Raw genomic sequence first — 6924 nt, forward strand, 5'->3', positions numbered from 1 at the left:
CCTGCACCGCTCCGCGGCTCCGTCCCCGGCATTTCTTGTTTTCTTTTTCTTTTGCCCCAAGTTTCTTTTGTGCGTCTTCCGTTCGTGCCCTGCGGTGGGGTCAGCCCCGTCCCTCCCGCTCTTCCCTCTCCACACGCCCTCGGAGTCCGACCAGCCCCGCCGGATTTCGGTTCAATTAAAGTGGACGGGGCGTGTGCGCTGCGCGCTTCCGCGGTGCTGAGCCGAGGGCTCTGCGAGGCCCTGTCCTGACAAAGGAAAACGGAGACATCGGTCTGTGGAAAAGACCAAAAAGAAAGAAAAAAAAAAAAGAGAGAGATGATACAGGGTAGAAACGCTTGGTGTGCACGGCTGGGCGAGACGAGAGCCAAGAGGCGGGAACGAGCCCGCTGCTCGCCCGCGGTAGGTTTAGAGCCGCGGAGAAGGGCATTAGCGGTTACCGGCCTGGAGGAGCGGAGGGGAGTGTCAGCTACCGTGGGAGGCTCAGCGAGCAAGCTGGTTGGCCTCGGGAGAAAGATCCTAAGTAGGAACAGATCTAGCCGTGGCCGTGAACATCAGGAGGGGTGACGCGGACGTCCTTTTGTACCGGTGCAGCCTGTTTTGGCGATGGTTCGTCTGATCCTGTGTGCAGTGTACGCTACACAGGGAGAGTCTGGGTCCTGCGACTGCTTGGAGAAGGCCCTTAACCCGAACGCGATGGGCTTGGGACGGGGATGCTGGCCACGGGCGGTGGGAACAGAGGCACAAAGACAATCCAGATTTGGTAGAGAGATAGGATGTCAGGGAAAGGAGAAATTCCCCCAACGCATAGGAAAATCAACTCGTTGAAAACACAGAACTGGGGGCTGAAGAGGCGGCTCCGAGGTTAAGAGCACTGGCTGTTCTTCCATATTAGCCAGGTTCAATTCCTGCACTCACATGGCAGTTCAGTTCCAGGGGATCAGACGCCCTCTTCTGGCACTCGGCATGTAAGTGGTGCACAGACGTACATTCAGGCAAAACACATATTCATACATTTTAAATTAAAAACAAAAAGCTCAGCATGATGGCTCATACCAGTAATCCCAGCACTTGAGAGGCTTCGGCAAGAAGACCACAAATTCCAGGTTTCAGGCCAGCCTGGGCTACAGAGTGAGACTCTCAATAAGTAAATCCCAGAATTAGTTATGGCTCTCCAGTCCAAATTCCTTAATCATAAGTCACTAGAATTGGTCCCCTCCACAATTCTTTCCATGAATGGGTTCTAGAATGTCTCTCTCCTTGCCTTCATTTCCCCGATAACTCAGTGGTTCAGCATATAGCCTTCTTGTGCCTCCAAAGCCATGCTTTCTCTTCCTGTGTTTTCACCCACAAAATACACCTTTCCACCCACCCTGCATGGCCAGCGCATACTTCAGGTTCTCTAATGTCCCTCGCATTAGTTTGGATCCCCATTTATCCTTCCTGTGTTCCCATTGTCCCTAGCACACTGTGTACTCAATATTTAAATGTACCCTGGCTATGGTGACACATGCCTTTAATCCCAGCAGAGAGGCAGAGGCAGGTGGATCTCTGAGTTCTAGGCCAGGCTGGTCTCCAGAGTGAGTTCCAAGACAACCAAGGCTACACAGAGAAACCCTGTCTGAAAAAAATAAAAAATTTCAGTGTTTGTTGAATTCATACCTAGCACCAAAGCTTTGACCTCAGATGCATCAATAGAAGATGGTGCAGTTTGGATATGTGCACTAGTTAGGGATAAACTGTTCCATTTAAGGTGGTAGTTCCATATAAAAATAGTGAAGATTCTGGCCATGAGCTTTGAATGAGGCTTTCAGGTTATCATGACCCTCAGATCTCTGAAAAGTGGATACTGGGGACAATGAAATTACTCTGCTGTTACTGTTGCTGTTTGTTCTTAGGTTTTCATTCCCTAAAATGTCACACTGTAAAGAAAGCAGTGTGGCTTATACCTAGCTCTTGAAAGGTACAGACAGGAGGGTCAGGAGTTCAAGATCATCCTTGGCTACATAGCAAGTTCCAGTCTTGCCTGGGCTACATGAGACCCTGCATGAATAGAAAAACGAAACACAAAACAAAACAAAAAATCAAAGACATGTCAAAGGAGCATGGTTTTGTCATGTACTCTCTGTGATTTCTTTACAAGTTATTTCTTCAGCTGTAAGAAAGACATGACAATGAATCTTCAAGAATGATTTGAAAATAAGAAAAGCTGAATATACCCCAGGACACCAGAATTGGAGGTAGAAAGGTTGCAAGACCAGCCTGGGTTACTTACATAGGACTTCCAGAGTTCCAGACCAAGCCTGAGCTACACAGTAAGATTGTCTCAAAACCAAAACCAAACCCTAAAAGTAAAGTATCAACTTCTCTGCACAAATATTAACAATAACAACAAAAAACCCTGCATCTATTAAGTATCCCTATAAATGCTAAGTATGGAATAAAAAGTCCCATTAAATTATGCATTATGCCCACAAAAACTGGATAGCCTGAAACAAAATGGGAGGAAGATAAAACAAAAGTGCCTGATAAAATAATGATGGGAGGAAAAATGAGGCACCGGGAAGACAATAAAGTCACAGAGAGGAAACAGACACTAAAGGGGCACCCGTAAACTGGGGGACAATAAGGATATTATCTGTTCCCTATCATTAATTCGCATCCCTCCCTAACCAGAACAATAAGGACTAACACATTAGGCTTACACATTCATAGTCTCTCTTTTGACTCCTACTGTTTTTTATTTCTATTTGGCTTTGAGAGTCTCTCGTCTCCTGGGCTGTCCTTGAATGCTCTATGGAACAGCGATGACCTTGAATTTCTGATCCTCCTTTCTGTGTTTCCCAAGTGCTGGGATCACTGACTTGAATCACCAACCCAGCCTTTCACTCTTTTCAAAGTGTAAGCTGCAAAAGCCTGGCTTATCAGACACAGTGATAGAACCAGTGCAAGTGTGCAGACTTGAGGGGCTGACCTAAAAAAGTAGTCTCCATGGTATACAGCATAACTGTTCAATAGCAAAGAATAAAGACATGGGATTCGGTGGTTGTGAACAGAAAATAACGGTGGGACTACAAAACATATTGTCTCATTTACTTTTTTATTGCTATGATAAGATACTATGACCAAAGCAATTTATAAAAGTTAATTTGGGGCCTACAGTTTGGTTTCAGAGGGTTAGAGTCCATGACCGTCACGGTAGGGAGCATGGCAGCAGGCAGGCAGACATGGGGTAAAGCAGTGGTTGGGAATTCACATCTTGGTCCATAAGCTTGAGGCAGAGAGAACTGATTGGGAACTGCATGGGCTTTTGAAACCTCGAAGCCCACCCCCTGTGACACACCTCCTCCAACAAGGCCACACCTCCCAATGCTTCCCAAACAGTTCCACCAACTGGGAACTAAGTATTAAAGTATATGAGCCGATGAGGTCCATTCTCATCCAAACCCCACGTTTTTCCCCTCTCCCCAAGCCTAACTAACGAGGCTCCACCCCAGAATTCACACTGTGAAAAGAGACAATGGCTCTGTCCTCACACCTCCACCACACCTGTGCCCACACACACATACATAAGATAAATATAATTTTGAAAAAAAGAAAAAAACTGTGGGGAAGCACTGGGCAGTTCCTACAATAATAGGTTGCTTACATTTACTTGTGGCATTTTTTTTTTTTTTTTTTTTTTGGATTGGTCGAATACTAAGGGAAACTAATCCTTTTTTTTTTCCAATTTTTTTTTGTTTGTTGTTTGTTTTGTTTTTTGAGACAGGGTTTCTCTGTGTAGCTTTAGTGCCTGTCCTGGATCTCGCTCTGTAGACCAGGCTGGCTTCGAACTCACAGAGATCCACCTGGCTCTGCTTCCCTAGTGCTGGGATTAAAGGCGTGCGCCACCGCCGCCCGGCTATAATCATTATATTATTTTTTATTTATTTATTTTTTATATTATGTGCATGGATGTTTTGCCATGGGTGTCAGGTTCCCTGGAACTGGAGTTACAGACAGATGTGAGCTGCCATGTGGGTACTGGGAATTGAACCCGGGTCCTTTGGAAGAGCAGTCAGCATTCTTAACCACTGAGCCATCTCTCCAGCCCAATCATTATATTATTAAAAAAAAAAAAACAGAGCCCAGCAGTGGTGACGCATGCCTTTAATCCCAGCACATGGGAGGCAGAGACAAGTGGATCTCTGAGTTCAAGGCCAGCCTGGTCTACAGCGTGAGTTCCAGGACAGGCTCCAAAGCTACAGAGAAACCCTGTTTTCGGGGGGGAAAAACATAAAAGTTCTAAAGGTGCCTTAGAAATCCAAGACCTTCAAAAGGCAACAGACTGCAGATTGAGAAAGCAATTTGAATAGGAAAGACGTTAAGGGAATGCAAAGTAGGAAAACTGTGGGCGTGGGCAAGCAGGTCTTCTCAGCCCTTCATCTTTCAGGCTTCTCTTGGGGCTCCGAATAATTCTGGTTTTTGACCCTTTGGTGCATTTCATGGCTGAAGACATAACAGTACCATAAAGTGTTCCTATGGAAACTTAGCAGGAACCTTAACAGCGTTGTTTCCTTTGTTGGGGATTGAGCTGACGGCTCTACATGCAAAGCACACGATCTGTCACTGATGAACATGATCAGTTTTTTTAAAAAAATACTGGCCGGGCGGTGGTGCCGCACGCCTTTAATCCCAGCACTCGGGAGGCAGAGCCAGGCAGATCTCTGTGAGTTCGAGGCCAGCCTGGGCTACCAAGTGAGCTCCAGGAAAGGCGCAAAGCTATGCAGAGAAACCCTGTCTCAAAAAAAAAAAAAAAAAACACCTGCTCCTCGAGAGAATAGTAGTTTTGATAGTATGTTCCTTCCTGGAGTGAACAGAACTGAAAGATTGATGAACTTTCAGGGAGGAACTCCTCCGTGACAAGATATCACAGAGTGTTTCCATAAGATGTACAAAGCCTTGGCAAGCAAACCTGGGCATGGTGGTGAAGGCCGGCCACCCCAGCACTAGGACGCTGGAAACGGGGTGGCCAGAACTTTAAGGTCCGCCTCAGCTACCTACAACAAGTCTAGTCTGAAATACATGCCGTCCTGTCTCAGAAAAGGATTTGGGCCCGAGGGGAACAGTCAGGAAAGTGCTTGCCTTACAAGCATCAGGCCCTAAGTACAGATACGTAGACTCTACATAAATAAAAACTAGACACAGCGGTGGGAAGGGAAGTGGAGAGAGCGGATCCCTGGAGGCTGGCTGACTAGCTGGCCTGGCCTACTCGGTGGCTGAAGAATGGCACCTGAGGTTGTCCGTGACCTTCACATGCATAAACACACACATACACACACACACACACACACACACACACACACACACACACACACACACACACACACAGAGAGAGAGAGAGAGAGAGAGAGAGAGAGAGAGATTGAAAGCCAGAGACAGAGAGACACATTTAGAGCTAAGAAGGAATGCAAAATTTTGACGGTACTAGAAGAGCTAGGCAAGAGTCTGTGTCTGAGGCTCTGGGCTAGGTCTATCTTCCTCTTTGTACTCATAAGTTTATATATATATATACATATATATATATATGTATATATATATATATTTCAATTTTCCACGTATTATGTTGTTTCAGCAGCTTCAAAGGCTGTTGAGATAGGCAGCCCCCCCCCCCCAGGACTAGCCAGTCCTTAGAGACAGCAAAGGACTCGGTCAAGAGCATGCCCTTTCACATACAAACGGACCCATCTGGAGCTGAACCTCCTCTATCAGTTCCTGACAGGGTAGGAGGCAATATTCCTCCTCCCTTGTCATCCCGGCACCAAGGGACCACCCCCGAAGCTGGAGTGTATCCTACGAATCCTGCCTGCCTTGTCTTTCCCCTGGAACTGCAACAAAGCCTTAGGTCTATGCTTTGTGTTGCTACAGTGTTCTCACCTGACCCAAAGGGGTATTTCCTTGCCCCGTGAGACTGCAAGGCGAGCAGGACCACTCTCCAGAACCTGTGAGTACAAAATGGTCTGGTTTTCTTTCTTTTTCTTTGTTGTTGTTGTTGGTTACAGTAAGCCCTTGCTGTAGGACTTACCACATAGCTTAGACTGGCCTTTAAAGCCTGGTCCTCCTTCCTCTACCTCTCAAATGCTATGGTTACGAGTGTGCACCACCACCTTTAGGATAGACTTTGTTTTCTAGTGCCTCATTCATCTTGGTCTCTTATAGCTGCACCTGGCTTACCAACCTAAAAACACAGGACAGATACCCCAAAGTGAAACTATTTGTTTTTTATTTGTGTATGTGTTTTCTCTCTCTCTCTCTCTCTCTCTTTTTTTTTTTTTTTTTTGAGACAGGGTCTTTGCACAGCCCTGGCTAGCCTGGAACTCACTATGGAGATCAGGTTAGCCTCAAATTCACAGACATACACCTGCCTCTATCTCCCAAGTGCTGGGATTAAAAATGTATGCCATCATCCCTGGCCTGTTTTGGTTTTTGAGACATAGTCTTCTCATGTAACCCATACTGACTTCAAAATCTCAATCCTCCTGCCTCAGCCTCACAAGTGTGAGAAGTACAAGCATGTGCCACCAAATTCAGTTTCCCAACATGAAACTCTTAAGCCAGAGAGGTATTTTATTTAAAGTTGTATTTTTATGTTTCTAGAAGGTGAGCCATCCATCTTGATGTGGTCTGATTTTACTCAACGCAATCACTGCTAAAATGGATCCTCTACACATTCATGCAGGAGGTACATTTGTCCTAAAGAAAACATAAAATGACCACTTATCAAAATTCAAGTGTGTTACTTTGAAATGCTGAGGCTTTTCTATTGATTAGTAGTAGAAAAGATACCTGTAGCAAGACTGTGCCCCTGAAAGAAGAAAAGGTAATTTTCTCCCTCCCAAATAAGAATGGACATGGAAGTATTGTGTAAAATCCGTATTTTTTCCTTAG

This window comes from Peromyscus maniculatus, chromosome 22 (assembly GCF_049852395.1).
Source record: "Peromyscus maniculatus bairdii isolate BWxNUB_F1_BW_parent chromosome 22, HU_Pman_BW_mat_3.1, whole genome shotgun sequence".
NCBI lineage: Eukaryota > Metazoa > Chordata > Mammalia > Rodentia > Cricetidae > Peromyscus > Peromyscus maniculatus.